This window comes from Lygodium microphyllum, chromosome 29 (assembly GCF_053477565.2).
Source record: "Lygodium microphyllum isolate KBCC chromosome 29, Lygodium_microphyllum_v1.1.10, whole genome shotgun sequence".
Taxonomy (NCBI): domain Eukaryota; kingdom Viridiplantae; phylum Streptophyta; class Polypodiopsida; order Schizaeales; family Lygodiaceae; genus Lygodium; species Lygodium microphyllum.
Genome location: NC_141163.1, coordinates 47,836,472 through 47,858,118, shown reverse-complemented (window position 1 = coordinate 47,858,118; position 21,647 = coordinate 47,836,472).

The window sequence follows — 21,647 nt, the reverse complement described above, 5'->3', positions numbered from 1 at the left end:
CCAAACAATAGTGCAGCAAGCCCAAGTCTGTCATTTCAAACTCAAAACTCAAAGCCTTTCGAGTTTGGTTGATCATATCTTCATAGTCACCTGTAATAAGAAGGTCGTCCACATATAGGACAATCACTACAGACTTTTTACCATCCCTGTAAACATACAAGTTAGCATCTGAGGCACATCTTTTGAAGTTTAGGTTTAAAAAGAACCTATCTATCCGCTGGTACCATGCTCTGGGGGCTTGTTTCAGCCCATACAATGCCTTCTTCAGTTTACACACTTTGTTCTCAGAATGGGGGGCCTCAAACCCTGGTGGTTGAGCCACGTACACCTCCTCCTTGAGGTCACCATTTAAGAACGCTGACTTAACATCCATTTGGTACACTGGCCACTTCTTGTGGGCAGCCACTGCAAGTACCGTGCGAATAGTGGTCATTCTGGCAGTTGGGGCAAATGACTCTTGAAAATCAAACCCTTCAACTTGTGAAAATCCTTGGGCAACCAGTCTAGCTTTGTACTTTTCTAAGGTACCATCAGCCTTGTACTTTACCTTCCAGATCCACTTGGTGCCAATAATCTTCCGCTTTGCTGGCCGATCCACTAGCTCCCAAGTGTCATTCTTCATTATGCTGTCATACTCCGCCTGCATAGCAGCCTTCCATGATGGATCTGCAAGTGCTTCTTCTAAGTCAGTTGGCTCCTTTACTTCTCTCATAATCTCAACCATCAAGGCCATGTTGACTATGTGAGCAGAAGCCCTCCTTTGCTCCTCTATTCTCTGAGACCTCCTTGGTCCGTCTGCCTTCTCCTCAACAGATGCAGGCCTAGGATTATTGTGGTCATAGAGCTGCTTCACCCAGCGCGGCAATGGCTTTTTCGGTGGGGTGATGTCAGGTTGGTGAACTTTTTCCTCATCATCTGAAGATGATGCTTCCTCCTCCTTAAGGATAGGGATAGCTCTCGGGACAGGTTCATAGTGGACTACTTCTTCGCTTGATGATAAAGTGGAAGACCTTGCCTTCTCCTCCTCCACTGTATGCGGCTCCTCCTTGAACACCACATCACGGCTCGCGATGATCTTCTTTGCCTCTTGGTCATATAACTTGTAAGCCTTCTGCTCATCACTATAACCCAAGAAGATACATTTTCTTCTTTTTGGTTGTAACTTGTTTCTCTTCTCATCTGGAACATGTGCATAACATTCACATCCAAAAATTCTGAAATGTGAAACAGATGGTTTCTTACCAGTGTAAGCCTCATGAGGTGTTTTTCCCTTGAGAGCCTTTGTGTAGCTCCGATTTAGAATGTAGACTGCAGTATTAACAGCTTCAGCCCAAAAATGGTTAGGCAATCCCTTGCCCTTTAGCATGCATCTTGCCATCTCCACAATGGTACGATTCCTGCGTTCCACAACACCATTCTGCTGAGGTGTGTGAGGCGTCGTCAATTGACGCTTGATCCCTTTGCTCTTGCAAAAGCCTTCAAACTCCTTTGAGTTGAACTCACCACCACCATCTGTTCTAAATTTCTTCACACTTTTCCCTGTTTCATTCTCAACAAGTATTAGCCATTCTTTAAACTTACCAAAAGCTTGAGCCTTATCACGAAGGAAGTACACCCACATCTTCCTACTGTAGTCATCGACAATCAACATAAAATAAGAAGATCCCCCCAAGGCCTGTGTAGGCATCTTACCACACAAGTCAGCATGCACCAACTCTAGAGGAGCATGTGCTCTATTCTTGCTTTCTTGTGGAAATGCCTTTCTCTGTTGCTTGCCCATCATACAAGCTTCACATGGTTCCTTCAATTCAGTTATTGTAGGTAGGTGAGCAACCATACCTTGCTTTTGCATCTCCTTCAATACTGCAAATCCGATGTGTCCAAACCTTTCATGCCAAAGCTTACTTGTGCCCACTCCAGCGGTGGCTGTAAGAGCACTTAGCTCATACAGGTTGTTCCTTCTTTCTCCTTTGCCAACAATTGTGCCAGCACTATCAATAATTTCTGCACCTGTCTTCTTGAACCTCACTTCATGACCAAGATCAGTTATGGCAGCAACTGATAAGAGATTTCTCCTGATTTCGGGAACATACAACACATTTGAAAGCTTTTTGACTTCACCATTTGCAGCAACAAAAGAAATAGTACCTGTGCCCGCAGCAGGGCATTTAGCATCATTTCCAACCGTCACAGTGATGGATTCTTGTAGAGGCTGCATAGAACTGTATAGACCTTTCTTGTTGGTCATGTGACGGGAGGCCCCACTATCCAACACCCAAGAGTCAGTGGTAGATTCTTCTTGCGCCGAGGAGCACACTTCCTCAATGGTCGCCATGAATAATTCCAACTCTGCTTCAGCCGTATTGGCTGTCTCTTTCCCTTTAGTTTTAAGGGTACCATTCTTTTCATCTGCCTTCTTGACACGACAATCTGCAATTGCATGTCCTTTCTTCTTACAGTAGAAGCACTCTCCTTGAAACTTCTTCTTGCCGCCCTTTTTCTTTTTGTCACCATCATTTTTGGTGGAGGAAACACCTTTGCCTTTTGCATTGGCAGAGAATGCAGCATCTCCATTGTTGCTTCCTTCTCGGGCTTTCAGCCTCAACTCCTCCTCCATTAATAATGCACAAAACTCCTCAAAAGTCAAAGCTTGAGGTCTCACCTGAGTATTAAGGGCAGTTACTAGTCCATCAAACTTTTGTGGACAAATCCGAAGACACCTCCGAGCTAGCTCTTCGCTAGTCTTTTGTATCCCAGCGCCAGCCATCTGGTCGCGCAGATTCTTAATCCGAGTGATGAATGCTTCAACCGTCTCTCCTTCAGCAAACTTCTCCGCTGCTAGTTGATTCTCCAAGTTTTGAATCCTTGTTTGGTTTCGTGTTTCATACTGACTCCTTAGTACATTCCAAGCCTCTGACGCTTTGGTTGTATGCTGAATCAGAGTCAAAACACTGTCAGAACAGCTTGTAACTAAGGCACACAATGCATCTGCATTCCTTCGTTTCCAAGCTCGTAGAAGATCTGCATTCGGAGGAATCATCACACTAGGATTTGATGGGTCGGGGGTAGGCTGTGGTTCTGCGTCAGTCCCCAGCACAGTCTCCAGAAGCTCATAAGAATCAAGGATAGTAGTAATTTTGAACTTCCACAAGGTGTAGTTTGTACCATCTAACTTGCCTTCGCTGAAGGTTGGTGGACGAATCCTCAGTGTTTGAATAGCCGGTACAGCAGCACCACCTCCTGCACCGCTTCCTGATGCGCCAGAACTGCTTCCCGGAGTCGACATCGTTTCTCTTTGCTGTTGAAGCCTTTGCCTCTTGCACTCTCTCCGATCTCTAGAGCCCCCTGGGCTCTGATACCATGTAAAATATTACACGGCGCAGCGAACAGAATCTGAGAAAGAGATAGAGAGTACACAACAGATAAGAGGAGAATCAGTAAATTCTTTAACTCCAAACAACTGATACAAAGATGGCTCTGTCCACCCGTGCGCTTCCACTGTGTGAAGCTTAGATGGCGATCTAGACAGAAGATAGGTGAAGAGCTTAAGGCTAGCTGGAACAACAACTCTGACTGGGTGAAAGATGAGTGTAAGATGGCTGCGAAGGGGTTTAGCTTTTATAGCCCGCGAAGGTCGTTAGGTCGGCCTGCTGACCGACCTACCATATGAGCCTCCACTAGTCGGCCAGGGAATATTCCAGGGAATATTCCCTTTACCATCGGGCCGGGGGCGCTGCCCCCGGACCCCCGCCAGGGGGGCCGCTGGCCCCCCTGGGACCCCCCAGCCAGGGGCCGCTTCCGCGGCCCCCGGACCCCACAATAGGGGCCCCTTTTAACTCCCTTACCACGCAACTCAATGCAATGTGCCTCGAGTTGCTACCAGCTTAACCACTCCGTCTAACCCAAAGATTAGACCCACAACAGTCACCTTTTTGCCATCCGGTCACATAGACCTCATCTGATATACAAGTCAGGACTCAACCAATGTCCGGGCTCACATTTGGCTTCTCCTCATAATGGGGGCCTTACAACTTTGAGCACCATGGATCATTGGTAGCACCTAATGAGGGTGGGGCATTGATCATATCTAACACTTAAAATGACCCCTTTTAATTTACTAAACTTATAATTTTTTTTCAAATTGTAATTAAAAACCCCTTTTGTAAATATAATCTTGTACATTTTACTAAATATGATACCCTTTCTTTTGAATTGATGTGGTATCTTGTTGAGATATCGAGCTCCACTCGTGATACGCCAGGGTGACCGTTGTATATTTATGTCACCGACTTGTCAGTTGCAGACGCGGTTGGTACACCGCCCATGAATAATAGCTACATGATAGCTATCCTTATCTACTCTAGTTCGTGGCTCAGTTAGTATGCCACCTTAGTTGAGTTTGGTTTGAGACCCATATATAGGGTTCTTCTATTTCTTTGTACTAGAGTTCTTTTGGCTTACACAACTAAGAAGAGGAAAACTGTTTTCAGCCTCCACCCTTGTGTGTCTTCCCCCATTGTGCAAGCAAGAAAGCTTCAAGCAAGACTCCTTCCTTCTCTCCCACAATCTTGACATATCTTACATGTTCTATAAGGTGAAGTCCTTAGGGGTGTGATATAGACATAGTCTGGATACATGGGACTAGATCTGCTAAGCTAGTGGTACTTGTGGAATCTGATATGTGAAAAAAAGTCTATCACTACCTTTGCCTCAGTCCTTTTGGGTGGGCTAGTCTCTTATCTCGTAACAATGCTTTGCGACACCTTTGGAATGATGATCCATCTTTGATGGGTATATTAAATTTACAAGGGAAAATAACATATACTAATGAAAATATAATGTGGTCTTCTTGAAGCACATGTATTGTGCATGTTTTTCTTTTTTGTATCACTTACACTACATCTTTGAGGCTTTCATGAAATAATATGGCTAGGCCTCCAAAACCCATAGTACTACTAGGTTTTCTAACATGTAGACAGAATGCACTCTCCCATCTGTACCCATGAACATCTAGCAATCGATCCCCTTTACATTGATTTGTTTCTATATACATGGCTATGTCCATATTTTGAAAACTATCCTCAAAATATCTAGCATCTAGATATTACTCCATTATAGTTCCATACTGACATCCTAAGCATCTCATGGGTTGCGCACCATCATTGTGACAAACATTATGTAATAATCACTCTGTTAACTTTGTACATTGTATATTTCCTTTCCTTTCATGCCTCCAAAATCCTAGGCATTCCCTTCTATCTTCTAGTTCCTCGGCAAGGTATATCTTTTCCCTTTTTAGAGCTCCACGTTCTGTAAGAAAAGCTCTCTTCTTATCCAAACTCTCAAATTTCAACATGAGGATATGTCGTCTCTTGTTTGTTGGGTCTCGCGCGTGCCATGTATCTAAGATGGGTGTTTCCTTTACTCCCAATTTGTCCTTTAGAGTAGTTGTATCTTCTTGTGGGGTATCATTGTTAGCCCATTCTGCCACATGGATTCAGAGTGCCCAACAATTTTGTCTTGCTTCTTCTTCTATGGTTGCATTAATCAATTCTACTTTCTTTGCATGTCCCCCTTTGTTCTTTTTTGCCACCTCAATCCATTTAGCATTTTCCATAATGACACGTTCCACTATTTTCATTTTCTTCATTACTCCCTCAACTATGTGTGCATGTCTCTCTTGAGGCATTCAATATCTTTTTTTAGTTTTGGTGCATCCAATGATGGCCTTTGCACATCAAGTTTCTCATTATATGGTGCTTTGCATGCATCTAACTCCAATTTAAGTTGACTAATTTCTTCATCTTTCTTGCATCATATATATATATATATATATATATATATATATATATATATATATATATATATATATATATATATATATATGTATGTATGTATGTATGTATGTATGTATGTATGTATGTATGTATGTGTGTGTGTGTGTGTGTGTGTGCGCACACACACACACATACATACATACATACATACATACATACATACATACATACATACATACATATACATATATATATATATATATATATATATACATACATATATATACATATATATATACATACATATACAGATATATATACATATATATACATATATATATATACATATGTATACAAACACACACACACACACACACACACATGGGGAATTAGAAAAAGGGACCTTGCCACAATGGCCGGTCATGTAAAAAAGGATGGGTGCCCATGGGGTTTTAGGGTTTGTATATATAAAGTTCAAAAAGTGAATGGAAGCTCATTCTTTGGTGTGTGCCCAACAAGAGCTCTTCTCTTCTTCTCCTCTCCTTGCTTGTGTGTGCTCTTGAGAGAGGGAGTGATTATGAGAGTGAGGGAGGGAGTGAGTGGAAGTGAGGGATCAAGGGGGTGAAGCTCTTCACCATCTTCTCTTCTCTTTCCTTCTTTTGTGCGCACGACTATGGCGGTTGGAGCTTGGAGAAGGAGGAGGCTTGAGCATGCTTGAGCTAGCATCTAGGATCGTGGAGCTACCGGAGTGTGGAAGAGAGGAGGCAACTCATATCGGCATCAAGGTAAGCTCACTACACTCATAGGATCAAGGGCGCCTCGGCTATGTGAGAGGTAGCCATTAGAGCTCGCTTGGAACGCTTGAAACAATAAGCAGTCTGTGGGTCTTGGTGGTGGCTGAGCGAAAGCTCCCACATTTTGGTTCCGTTGTCGGGACCAACAGATTCAAGCTTGAGCGCTTGAGCGCCCCATATCAAGCATCGAAGTAAGGGATTCTCCCCCGAAATGGAGCTTGAGGTAGGTAGGAAGGTTGGGTGTTTTGATCTTCAAAACAAGTAAGTATTTTGGGTTAGTTAGTTTGTTTGATGATTGGAAAATAGGGAGAAATCATGTTAGTTTGTTGCTTTCAATTCTCGTTGCATTTAGTTTAGGATAGCATTAGGAAATCGAACCGGGAAAGGGTAGGGTTTACTATTGCAAACAAGGCAAAACATGGCATAAAACATGTAAAAAATGGCAAAAAACTAGCTTGGAATGCTTAAGGTCGGCAAGTGAATGATTGAGGGTGTCAAAGCTTTGCCTGGGAAGGGGTTTAAGGGCCAGAAGGCCAAGGGAGAGCTCATTTGCAACCATTACACAGAGAGAGAGAGAGAGAGAGAGAGAGCTTGCAAAGATTCGATTTGATTGCATCGTCAGAGAGCCTACTGCTCACCCCAAGTATACCAATCACTTCCCTTAGTGCCTTAGCCAGGATTTGGAAGTTTATGCAGGGGATGATTGGGTAACTAGGGAGATTCGATCGAAATCATCATTGCGCGACATTCGTCGCGCCGCGTTTGGCCCATCCGAACGGCCCTTGTTAGGCCGAGTCCCAGACTCGGCCCTTGGATCCACCCATTCGAACCTCGACCCGAATACCCTACTCGGCCTTTGGACCCAATACTCGATTCGGCCCATCCGAGTTACTTGGTTCAGCCCGTCCGAGTTACTCGACTCGGCCCTTTGACCAAACTAACACTTGGCCCGAAGTCCACTTGGCTCCAGTGTCCACTCGGCCTAGGATACGATACTCGGCCCTCAGCCCAACATCTAGCTCAGCCCATCCGAGTTACTCCACTCGGACCTCGGCCTACGAAAAAACTTTTTGCACTCGGATAGGTGAGATTCGGCCTATCCGAGTCACTCTCTCGGCCCCCGCGATTCGGACCAATTGGGTCGAGTGTGTGCCCAACTCGGTCTCAGAGATTTTACTTGACCCAACTGGAGCTCAGCGGTGCAACCTGTTGTAAGCCTTCCTGACGTTTAAAGCCTGATTCTGGCACACCGAGTACAGAAAATCATAATGCATGGCCGCTTAACAGTTTGAGTGGGCTGTTGCGATACCTAGAAACCCAGAGACCTAGAGGTAACCCGTCGAGCCATAAAACCCTGATTGAGCCCAAAAGAAACGGCAAGGCAACGTAGCCGAGAGGCCCTAAATCCCTCCTAGATAGCCAGAGAATTGATCTACCAAGCCTATTAGGCCCAAGGGTGCATGAGACACTTAGAGGCTGTTTGTCGCACTCACCCCGAATTTTTGCACTTGAAGTGCACTTAAGAAAAACTGAAAGCCTGATTGAACACACGTGCACCAGAAAGAACACATGCACGGAGTGGAGATATCTTGAGAACTGCATTTAATAAGTCAAGGAACTCACTCAGATAAGCCACTCAAGGAACCCACAAATGGGAGAGAATCCACGGACGGAGACAATCCATCAACACGCAAAGTAGGACCAAGCAAGCAACGCAAGCGAAGGGGATTTGACAAACCCACTCAATCCGATTGATAGCTTAGCAAAGCACAAGAACTCGACTATGGTGGAGGAAAGCTCAGACCTCAAATCTAACAAGGAACTCGACTTGGGCATCTTCCCAGAGGCTATTCAGCAATTGGTTAATAGCTACGATGCGCACGCTCGATATGAGCACCACGGTCGACAGTTGATGCTATCATCGCACACTTAGAAGAAGAGAGGAAGCTAGCCCATAAGGTGTTGCAAGGCATAGCCACATACAATAGAGACCAGCAAGTCAAGAGTTAAAGGCAAAGCACGGAGTTGCGTGAGGTATAGCGAGTGTTGAACTTAGCGGGCAGAAGCCAAACGGATCACGAGAGAGTCCTAGAAGGAGACTTAACGTTGAGCGAACTTCTTATGAAGCGATTGTTAGACAACATCGCAGCATAGCAAAGTGTTGCAACATTAGCAACCTCACTACTGGCAGGGTTAGGAGCAACCCAAGGCTCTAAGAGGCAGTCTAAAATCCCGATAGTCGCAAAGCAGCTCGACAAGTACCAACCCCATGACGACCCGTACAGCTTTGTAGAGCAGTTCGAGCAAGTCTGCAAAGCCAACGGCCTCAATGGCCTGACTCAACATTCTCAAGTGTTTGGACTCTGCTTAGGTGACAAGGGCAAGACCTGGTATACAAGCTTAGACACTACAAAGCGGGCAAACTTCAATAGCTTTAAGAATCTCTTCATTAAGAGATTTGCCGAGCTTGGATACTTCGACAATCTGTTGGTGCGATTGATGAATGTCAAGCAAAAAGAGAAGGAGGACATTAGCGATTACATAACCACGTAAGGAGCCTCTTCAAGAGAATCCCTACAGGTGAATGACCAACTGAAAGAGCAGTTTCGAATGTGTTCATCAGTGGAATTCGAAACGAGAAACTGTATAAGGCTTTGACGATCAACTGAAAGAGAGGAGCTCCAGGAACTCCAACTCAAAAGAAACCATCTCACGAGGTTTGGACAGAGCACCAACCCCTGGTGAGCGACCAGCACCATCATCCCAAGATAAGGGAAAGGCCACCGAGAAGAATCACGACTTGTCTGATGTCAAGATGGAGATAGTCAAGCTACAAGACTTGTATACCTAGGCCGCCCGATCCCTATGTGACCCTACATGTATACCTAGGCCGCCCGATCCCTATGTGACCCATCCACCGAGTGACACTCCAGTCCACTACGTGGAAGAGCCAAATGAGGAAGAGACTTACTTTTACCCTTATGTCTCTCACGATGAAGAGGGCAACGCCGTCCTCATGGACTATCGACCAGTACTAGTGATGGCGTTAGGAAGAGGATGAGGTAGAGGCCTAGGGGGGCAGACACAGGATCCAATCATCTGTTGGACCTGTGGACACCCAGGCCATGTCTCATCACGTTGCCCCAAGAGGAAGCAACAGAATAGATACAAAGCTGACCTAAGGTGTGTAGAGTGTGGAATCACCCATCTCTTCGTTGATTGCCCACTCATGAGTGGATGGTACATAATATTCGTAAGCCTTCCTATCTTGTGCATAACCTAGAAAAACACTCTTGACAGCTTTTGGATCCAATTTCTTCCTCTTTTCATCAAGAACATGCATGTAAGCAATGCAACCAGACACCTTAAGATGCCTAATGTCAGATTTGTGCCCATATAACTTCTCATTGGGAGTTACATCATGAATCTTGGATGTAGGAGTTTTATTCAGCGCATAAACAACATTAACCATTGCTTCACCCCAATGAGCATTTGGCAAACTCTTTTCATTAAGCATTTCCCTTGCCAATTCCATAAGCACACGATTTTTCCTCTCTGCTACACCATTCTATTGTGGTGTATAAGCACAAGTAAGTTGTCTTTTTATACCATATTTTGCAAGATACCTATCAAACTATCTAGATACATATTATTCGCCTCCATTTGATCTTAAACATGATATATAACAAACCAGTTCATTTTCAACATGTTTTTTGAAGCCTTTAAAAGTATCAAACACCTCATCTTTCTATTCCATAATTACAGCCATGTATATCTGTTGAAATCATCAATGAAAGAGACATAATATCGGGCACCACCAAAAGAAGCATTATGAGATGGACCCCATACATCTGAGTGTACTAACTACAATGGATGAGAACTGTTTCTAACATGTCTCATAAAAGGAAACCTTGCTTCTTTCCCAAACTGATAAGTAGAGCATACATGTCCAAGATCATTGTATTTGAACTTAGGTAACCCAAGTACAACCTCTTCTTGCTGCATAGATTTCAGCTTCTAAACATTTACATGCCAAATTTCAACATCATGTACATCTCCATCATCATGGGCAAACATGGCTGCCTTCAATTCCGAAATAGATGCATCCAACGTAAACATTTTGCAGTCCCGTCTTCCTTTAGCAATCGATTTGCAGCCATTACCATATTCCTCGATAAAGCATCCATTCTTATTGAATTTGAATTGCAAATTTTGCTCTGCCATTTGTATTGTCCAACCGAAAAAATATTTTTAGTGATCGATGCTACATGAAGCACATCATATAGACTCTTTTTCTTGCTGTCAGGCATACGAAATGGGACCACACTTGTATGCTGAATATCATGTTGGGTATCATCCCCACTGCGCAGACATATCCATCACAACCTGCAACCGACTCATTAAACCATTCTCTGTGGGGTGTCATATGATTAGAGGCCCCTGAATCTATGTACCATTTCTCATCTCTGCCTTGCTTAGGTACATTCTTTGATACATGCTACATAGCAAACAACCTGTCTCCTTGATCATCCTAAGCACCACTAAAAGAAGCATAATTTCCATGTTGTCTGCTTTTGCTTTCATGTCTACTTGCTTCTTATGATAATCTTTGGCAATATGCCCATATCTACCACAATAATGATAGTCTTTGTCCCTGTTAGACTACTCATTTGACTATCAAGATCCACCACCTCTACCTCTAAAGCGACCAGATCCTCACTAGCCCTACATATTCGAGTTATTCCATGCATTCTGCTATTGCTTTCCATAGGTATTTCAAGTGTCTCCTTGACCTTGAAAAGAACCATAGCCTTTGCCACCTCTACTATGCTTGCTAGAGTAGAGAACAATGTCTTTTCCTTGAGACAGAATTGGAACCTGTGTTAAGACCAATCTTTACTTCTTCATCCATATCTCTACATATGATCTATTCTTGCACCTTCTCCATTGGCTACTATGTTGAGACTTCAAGCTCAAGTGCTCATATGTATGTGTGTGTGACCAACATTACCTAAAACTATGTCCAATTGTACTCATGTGTGGGACATTAAATAAGTCAGTGTTGACCTAACCACAGTTCGTCATCGTTAGTGGTAACCTAGTTGTACTATCTCTTTCATGTAAGTAGAGATTGTATAATGAAGATGAATGAGATGAGCTGACTGCTCACTCTTTGGCTCCACTCTGTCTCTCTTATTTTTGAACATGGTATCAAAGCCAACATGAATGGGCTCTCTGGAGCATGGCATTGAAGGAGTCTGGATCTAGAGCTTGAAGATAAGAGTCTCTGCTAAAGAAGAAAGGCTACCATTGTTCTTGTCAAGGTATGCATTAGGGTTTATGCTTTGTGCTTGTGCAAGAGCTTGTTGTGGCTTGTTTGGGAGCTTCTTAAGGCTTCATTGAGCACCTATGAGTGGCCATTTGACATCAAAGATATCATATTTGAAAAACCTTCATCAAAGGAGACTGTGCATGTAGCTTTCTTTTTTTTTTTTGCAAAAGCCATTTCTTGCTACAAAAATAGATTTTGGAGAAATGGCTTGTGATTCTAAACCATTTTGACATGGTTTACAACTTTGCAAATTTTTTTAAAACAAACTCTTCACAGATTTTGAGATATTTAGCATAGACCTGTGCAGACTGGCTGTCTATTGCAGTAAACAACAAGTGGTTTTAGGGCATTTGTGGCTTTTATCCTAATAATGTATATGCCCTCATTATCATGCATTTGAGCATGGTTCTAGAGTGTCAAATGCTCAGCTTTGGAAGGTTTTAATAGGCTAGAAATCTGTCCTAAATTGTGGACAGCAAGCATCTATTACTTCTTGAAGCAATCTATGACATTGGATAATATCTATGGACCCTGATTATAGGCTTATGTATGTTGGATATTGTATGAATTGAAAAGAGCATTGAATGCTGACTTTTGGAGCTGAAAATCAACTACATTGACATGATTATTGGCTGTACATGAACAATATAGGAGTTATATGACATTGGTTACAGGGCATGTATGAATGTTAGTATGATCATGTCTTGGTCTCTACACGTGTTGGCATATATATGCTATGATTTGGGAATCTTTTGAGCTTGGAATGCCCTTATCTTGGCTGCATATTGGCTGATTGTCATCAGCCAAGAAAATATTTGGCATTTGTACTTGTTGTACATATACTATAGTATGCCCAAAAGGTCATGTATGGACTCCCGCTGTCAAGTGTTTCTCTGAAAACTGAAAAGCCCTAGTCAAACTATAGTTAAGTTTGATTGTTGCAGCTTAGTTGTTTGTGTGACAGTTTGTTTTGTTATTTTGTAGTTGGATTTCTTGTGTTTGTCTAGCTTAGGATTTGTTTCTGTCATTTTGTTTGATTTGTTGAGTGAAAAACTTGATAGCCTTGGTCGAGCTTGGTATTGTTTTGGACAAGTAGGAGCTGGAGTTTGCTATTAGCTACCAAACATTGTGGAGCAAGGTATGTTTTCTTGTCGAGACTCTTGCACATCACGGGGATAATGGGTCCACGAGCACTTCACATTGCACCTGTTGATGCACTGCACTCGGGGATCGTCTCTTGTTGTTATCAAATACTTCCATGCCATGTGTTGGGATTATGCACACTTTGCACTATCATTGAGCACTTGCACAACATGAGGTCTGCTGCAGCTATATGAAGCAAATTTTAGAAGCACGCGCACATGAGAGAGCACCTATCATTGAGCATACACATTTCTTGCACGCACCATTTGGAATATTTAACACAAAGTTAGGAACCTCTGGTTGAGTGTGTAAGGAGGTTGGGTGAGTAGAGGGTCATGAAGGACGCCGCCAATTGTGAGATGGGTTGTTCTTATCTGGTCAAGATCTTAAGGACCACCATTTTCTTGAGAGATTGTGAGAATTGGATGGGTGGAGCGGAGATTGGTATTTTTTTTATGAGAGGTGAGAGGTGAGGATAAGGAATTTTAAATTAATTAAGAAATTTTGTTTGCATTTTGCATGGTGCACAATCACATGTAGATAGACTAGGCACAATTTCTTCAATGCATACATTATTTTTGTGTGTAGCATCGATTGAGTGGTTACATAGCATGAATTCCAACATTGCATATTTTTTCAATCATGAATGATTGGGCACGAAGTTCTATTTCAAAGCATATTCATGTTAGGACACGTTGCATGGAATCAAGTAGGTATATCTAAAGAAAACAACATCTCTTGAAGACATGAAGAAGATTTGAAAGTTATATGTTCAGTCATTGTGGCAAAAAGCATATAGTGATGAAGGGATCAAATTGGTAGTTTAAGCTTGATTGGAGAAGTTGAGTTTGGTCTTTGAGATGTCGGCCTAGGGCCTTAGCATCATATGGCCTATAGAGATTCTTGTTTTTTATGGGCACATAGCTAAGAGATTTGGAATTTCTATGTTGAAGAAAAGTTTTTTGAAAGCAATGATTGCATGAAGGGTTTCAGGGCGCCAGCAAGGAAGTCAAGATTGCATATGGAAAAGAAGGCTATTATGGGAACACAAGGGAAAGCTTTAAGGGATCCGATCCAAGTTTTGAATGAGCAACATAAAGCATGGGAATTCATCCCATCAGAAAGATGCTTGCTGGATGAAATCGAAAGCTAAACTAAAGAAGTCAGCGTGAAGGAATTAGAGGGTCAACACTAAATACATTAATTGCAGCAGCACGACATCGTTCATCATCATAGTCATTACTCAATTCAATACAAGGATGACGCAGTGAATTACACGAGGTTGACGGCATTAGGGAACAACATCGACATATTCTATGAATTGCAGGCTGTTCAATTATTCAACACACGTGATTCACAGGAGTTTTCGGTGCAGATAGCAGTTGTAGATGAATGCAGGATGGCGACTGTTATCGTTGACAACGATGTAGTGGAGGTGGCATATATTGTTAATATAAAATCAACAGAGCCGCAGGCAAAGCACACACACAGAAGTCATCAGGGCAAGATTCTTAGCGAGAGTGGCATGATTGGTCAACAAAGGACGGCATTGAATGAAGGCAAAATGACCATATATGGGACGGAATATGGAGGCCAAATTAATGGCTGCCATTGATGATTAGGATTGAGGATCCACGATGACGGATTGATGGTGGGCAAAGGCTGTTGCATTTTTGAAAAGGAGAAGAAGGCTTAATTGTTAGCCTTAAAGAAGAAACGTTTTGTCAAAAGCCTTAAGGATTTTATCTTTGGAAAAGCAACAAAGGCTTTTAGCCTTTAGGAAAAGCAAAAAGCATATTCAATGTGAGTGAGAATGTAAAAAACTATAAAAGAAGAAGAGAGTGGAGAGTTAGAGAGTCTTCTTGTCATCTTGTGAGAGATGTGAGAGGAGGGTCGCATGCGAGAGGATACTCTTGGACATGCTAATTTTCAAAGTTGAAGAATCTAGACTTTGTGGTGTCGAGCGTTGGCTCAAGGTTGATAAGGTACGAGAAAAATTTTCACTTGGTTTGTTGCCGAATTTTTGGTATTTTCATTGTGTGGTTGTGTGATGTTCTACCCGCATACGGGTTTTAAATTTTTTGTGAGCTATAAGAGGCGTTGTTTTTTGTCTTGTTTTTGTGTGGCTTGTGGTGTATTATCAAATATTTGAATTTTTCAAGTTGTGTTGTGCATTCAACAAATTCAATTACCCCAACCGGCACTCCTTAACGTCTCGTTATCGGGTTGTGAGTGAGGCTTGCTCTCAATCACCGCTCGCGTAACATCTCTTTTTTGGTGCCCCCGCTGAGAAGTGCCAAAAAAATATTGACTTTGTGTGTGATTTGTGGATTGATTGTAATCATTTTTTATGGCTAGTCCTTTTCCTGAATTTTATGGTAAGAAGGGAGAGGATCCTCAACGATTCCTCGAAAAACTGGAGCTTGGATGTATTATCCAGCGAATAAATGACTCAACCCTAAAACTCCATATTATGAAATTTCAATTATTGGATGAAGGTCGTAATTCATTTGAGGATTATGAAAAGACCCTTAGATTGAGAAATCCTCCTATTCCTATGGAATATGAAGCAACTAAGTAGGCGTTCCTTGACGGTTTTAAGGAAACTGAGACTTCGCAGGACCTTTGGAGAAAAATAGAAACTTGCTAGAAGAGAGAAGACCATACCATAGAATTTTTTGCCATGGAGTACGCTAGAATTTGGGATCGTTGGAATGTATCTTTAGGCCCAGGAGAGAGAGCCCCAAAAATATTAAAAATTAAACATTTTATTGAAAAATTGCAAGGAGAGGTAAGGACAAAATTGGAAATTAAAGAACCTAGTACTTTTGAAGAAGCTATGATGATTGCCGTAGAAAAAGAGATAAAAATTTAGAAAATTAAAAAAAGAGAGTTATTTAGAATACCTATTGAAAATAGAGACCAAAATTAGCAAGGACAAAACTTTCAAATGTTAATGAGACAAAATGCCCAATTAGCACCAAAGATTGAGGATCAATTATCAAGCCAATTTCAAAATATGAGATTAGGAGCTATGAGAGGAAGACCTTGGGGAAGAGGAATTGGAGGACCTGTAGGATAGACCAATCAGGAAAATTTAGGAAGTGGGAGAGGAGTAAATGGTAGAGGATATTTTTGTAGACTGATGGTGACTTGTTTTTCCTGTGGAGAGTTAGGTCAAGTGAGTACAAATTATACTTATCCACATAGAGCAAGTGGGGATATGTATCCTTTACCTAAAAAATTTCCTAATAGACAGAATGATTTTGGGATAGAAATTAAAAATGATTATACCTACAAGAACCTAGGTTGACTGAAGAAGAGAAAGGAAAAAGTGCCATAAATTGTATTCTTTTAGAAAATAAAAAAAAGGAAAATAAAACTGTTGATGTCATGCCTGCAATTAAAAGAAGAAGAGATGCTGAGAGAGATGAACCTGAAACTAGTAAGGCTAGTAAGGAGAGAGGAAGAAAAACAAAGAGAGGAGAGAAAAAAGAGAAGAGAGAGGAAAATAAATCAAGAGCGCCTAGGAAACATTATCATGCTACTGATATTCCTTTGGGAGAAGGAGAGAGTGATTATGATCCAAAAAAGGATATGATGGGTAAGAAAGATGATATATCTTTTGCCCAATTGATGGAGTTGTGCCCTAAGATGAGAGGATAGTGGAAGAATTTAGTGAATCCGAAGTACAAGAAAAAAAAGAAAGAAACAGTGAGAGTTTTGAATGTAGAGGAATTGCATGATATTTGTCCTATTGTTGATGCTTGGTATAAGAATCAGAACATAGGAGAAGCATATATTGATGGAGGAGTGCAAATTAGTGTGATCACTCAGGCTTCTGTTGACCAGGCTTCTGTTGAGCAGTTTGGACTTCGAATCATTGAAGGGTCAAAAGTTTGAATCAAGCTTGCTAATCATGCTAAAGTGAGGTGCTTAGGTATGATTTAGAATTTGGAAGTGAAGATTTATGGAGTCTCTATGAAAATTGATTGTCATGTTATGCCAGCAGGGTTGGGAGCTTTTCCGCTCATATTGGGTAGACCTTGGCTTAGGAAAGCAAGAGCAATTCAAGATTAAGGAAAAAAGATAATAACAATTTATGATCGAAGGGGAGTACCGAAGAAGTTTGACATGTCTTCGAGAAAGGAACTTGTGAATGAAGAAGATTCTGAAGAAGAAAATGAGGGAGAGAGTGATAGCTCTTCTGAGGAAGATGATAGTGAGGATGAGAATTCAGAGAGTGATTCTGATAGGGAGGTGTCATCTGTTGCGGTTGAGTTAGTGAGTTTTGAGAGAGAGGAAGAGAGAATTGAGGATGAATTTTTGAGTTTGTTAGAAGACCATGAGGGGGAGGGCTTAGAAACTGTAAGTTTTCAAGATGAAGTTAAGGGTTCAAATTTGTTGCCTAATGAATTTGTGGAGATTTGTTGTGAGTTTGGTTATGAGTTTGTTGATCAAGAGAGTATGGAGGTTTTATGTTCAGAGTCATGTTGTGATTTTGGTGTTCGTGTTGTGTGAGTAGCCGTGGAGAGGCTCTTTTTTTTTTATGTTGATGATGTGGTTTTGAGTAGACCTAATCTCTTACTCCTTGATAGTTGTGATGATGATTGTTTGGTTGTTTTAGGCAACAATGTTGAAGAGAAAACTTCATTTGATAGTCTTGTAGTTTCTTTGAATTCTCCAGAAGTTTTTGATCAAGTTTGTGATGATTTTGATTGGGGATTTGATGACTTTGAGAGTGACATTGAAGAGGATGTGAGAGAACAATTGAATAAGGCTTTGGAAAGAATTGAAAAATTGAGGGAAGAGAGATCTAACACTAAAGGTAAAGAGTGTGAAGAAAGTTGTGAAGTTGAAGAAAATTGGACAACTGGGTGTTTGTATGAGGATAATGACCTTAATGTGTTGCCTAAAGTACCTATTTGTGAAAAGTCTTTTGAGAATGTTTGTGATAAAGAAATAGAAAAAGTTGACTCTTTGAAGTCTCGTTGTTTGGATGGATGTTTTGAAGAGATCTATTTTTTTGAGATGTTTGCAATTTTTGTGGATGAGTTTGATTTTGGCAACATAGAAAGAGTTCAAACCTTGTTTCAAAACCCTAGGTTTGTCATGTTTTTCTTATGGGAGGATGGGATGGGTATGTGGATTGTCATTGTGGGTGATGAGATGTTTTGCTTTGACAGTATGAGTTGTTTTGAGAAATTTGGATTTGAAAATTTTGAGGATTTCAAAGATAAATTTGTTGATGATTTTTGTATGCCCGTTCAAAAGTGGTTTGAGAATGGTGTATCATGGTTCTATTTGATTTATGAGTTTGAAGAACTCAGAGATAGATTGTTGGATTCAATTTTTGATTGGTACATAAATGTTGCATTGTTTTATGAAAGCAACTGTTGCACATGAATGTTTGCAGACTAGGGGGAGGGCTAAATATATCAAGTGTTTTTCTGAAAATGAAAAGCCCTAGTCAAACTGTAGTTAAGTTTGACTTTTGCAGCTTAGTTGTTTGTGTGACAGTTTGTTTTGTTATTTCATAGTTGGATTTCTTGTGTATGTCTAGCTTAGGATTTGTTTCTGTCATTTTGTTTGATTTGTTGAGTGTGAAACTTGATAGCCTTGGTCGAGCTTGGTATTGTTTTGGACAGGTAGGAGCTGGAGTTTGCTATTAGCTACTGACCATTGTGGAGCAAGGTATGTTTTCTTGTTGAGACTCTTGCACATCACGGGGATAATGGGTTCACGAGCACTTCACGTTGCACCTGTTGATGCACTGCGCTCGGGGAGTCGTCTCCTGTTCTTATCAAATACTTCCATACCATGGGTTGGGATTATGCACCCTTTGCACTATCATTGAGCACTTGCATGGCATGAGATCTGCTGCAGCTATATGAAGTAAAATTTAGAAGCACGCGCACATGAGAGAGCACCTGTCATTGAGCACACACATTTCTTCCATGCACCATTTGGGATATTCGTTACAAAGTTAGGAACCTCTAGTTGAGTGTGTAAGGAGGTTGGGTGAGTAGAGGGTCGTGAAGGACACCACCAATTGTGAGATGGGTTGTTCTTATCTGGTCAACATCTTGGGGACCATCATTTTCTTGAGAGATTATGAGAATTGGATGGGTGGAGCGGAGATTGATATTTTTTTATGAGATTTGAGAGGTGAGGATAAGGAATTTTAAATTAATTAAGTTTTTTTTTTTTGCATTTTGCATGACGCACAATCACATGTAGATAGACTAGGCACAATTTCTTCAATGCATACATTATTTTTGTGTGTAGCATCGATTGAGTGGTTGCATAGCATGAATTCCAACATTGCATATTTTTTCAATCATGAATGATTGGGCACGAAGTTCTATTTCAAAGCATATTCATGTTAGGACACATTGCATGGAATCAAGTAGGTATATCTAAAGAAAACAACATCTCTTGAAGACATGAAGAAGATTTGAAAGTTATATGTTCAGTCATTATGGCAAAAAACATATAGTGATGAAGGGATCAAATTGGTAGTTTAAGCTTGATTGGAGAAGTTGAGTTTGGTCTTTGAGATGTTGGCCTAGGGCCTTAGCATCATATGTCCTATAGAGATTCTTGTTTTTTATGGGCACATAGCTAAGAGATTTGGAATTTCTATGTTGAAGAAAAGTTTTTTGAAAGCAATGATTGCATGAAGGGTTTCAGGGCGCCAGCAAGGAAGTCAATATCGCATATGGAAAAGAAGGCTATTATGGAAACACAAGGGAAAGCTTTAAGGGGTCTGATCCAAGTTTTGAATGAGCAACATAAAGCATGGGAATTTGTCCCATTAGAAAGATGCTTGCTGGATGAAATCGAAAGCTAAACTAAAGAAGTCAGCGTGAAGGAATTAGAGGATCAACACTAAATACATTAATTGCAGCATCACGACATCGTTCATCATCATAGTCATTACTCAATTCAATACCAGGATGACAGATTCAATTACACGAGGTAGACAGCATTAGGGAACAACATCGGCATATTCTATGAATCGCAGGCAGTTTTGACACACATGATTCGCAAGAGTTTTCAGTGCAGATAGCAATTGCACATGAATGCAGGATGGTGACTATTGTCGTTGACAATGATGTTAATATAAAATCAGCAGTCGCAGGCAAAGTGCACACACATGAGTCATCAAGGAAAGATTCTTAGCGAGAGCAGCATGATTGGTCAACAAAGGGTGACATTGAATGAAGGAAAAACAACCATATATGGGACGGACTATGGAGGCCAAATTGATGCTGCCATTGATGATTAGGATTGAGGATCCACAATGACGGATTGATGGCGGGAAAAGGCTGCTACGTTTTGAAAAGGAGAAGAAGGCTTAATTGTTAGCCTTAAAGAAAAAATGTTTTGTCAAAAGCCTTAAGGCTTTTATCTTTGGGAAGGAAACAAAGGCTTTTAGCCTTTAGGAAAAGCAAAAAGCATATTCAACGTGAGTGAGAATGTAAAAAACTATAAAAGGAGAAGAGAGTGGAGAGTTAGGGGCCTTCCCTTGAGAGTCTTCTTGTTATCTTGTGAGAGATGTGAGACGAGGGTCACATGCGAGGTGATACTCTTGGACATGCTAATTTTCAAAGTTGAAGAATCTAGACTTTGTGGTGTCGAGCATCGGCTCAAGGTTGATAAGGTACGAGAAAATTTTTCACTTGGTTTGTTGTCAAATTTTTGGTATTTTCATTGTGTGGTTGTGTGATGTTCTACCCGCATACGGGTTTTAAATTTTTTGTGAGCTATAAGAGGCATTTTTTTTTGTCTTGTTTTTGTGTGGCTTGTGGTGTATTATCGAATATTTGAATTTTTCAAGTTGTGTTGTGCATTCGACAAAGTCAATTACCCCAACCGGCACTCCTTAATGTCTCGTTATCGGTTTGCGAGTGAGGCTTGCTCTCGATCACCGCTCGCGTAACACCGCATATAGTGGCAAATATCTAGGATGTTTTGGGACATGTTTGACACATAATATCTTTGTTTTGACTGAGAAAAGGTTGTTGGTCATTTACTCGTTGCTAATTGAAAATTGTATGTTACTCTACTATCAATAAGATTAAATGTACACATGATGCATCAACTACATGCTCTATGAAGAACTGGTTGATGCACCTACATGCTGTGCCACTTGATTGTGGATGCATCTGGCATGTTTGTGGGCTGAAATACTATGATTTCAGCAAGGATTTTGTTGCAAAAATCTATCATAAAAGTTGAAGGCTGAAATTGGTCAGTAAGACATCTTGGTTTGCGGGAAGTGAGGCATTGATTAAAAATTGTATGCTGCAAAATGACAAGTGCTCAAGTCACTTATAACGTCACCCAAATTGTTAGTTATAAGCTTGACAGTAAGAACTTTGCACTATGGAAGTTCAAGATGTAGAATTTTCTGATTGAGAGAGGATATTGGGATTTATGCACGGGGATTGAAGCTGAACCCGAATTATGTAAACTGAATCCAACACAGGATCAGTGAAGAGCTCACCGATAGTGGTCGGAAAGAGCTAGAAAAGTACTATATTGGTTCTCTTTGTGCATTTATGATTCAATGGCTATGCAAATTACTAGTTGTGA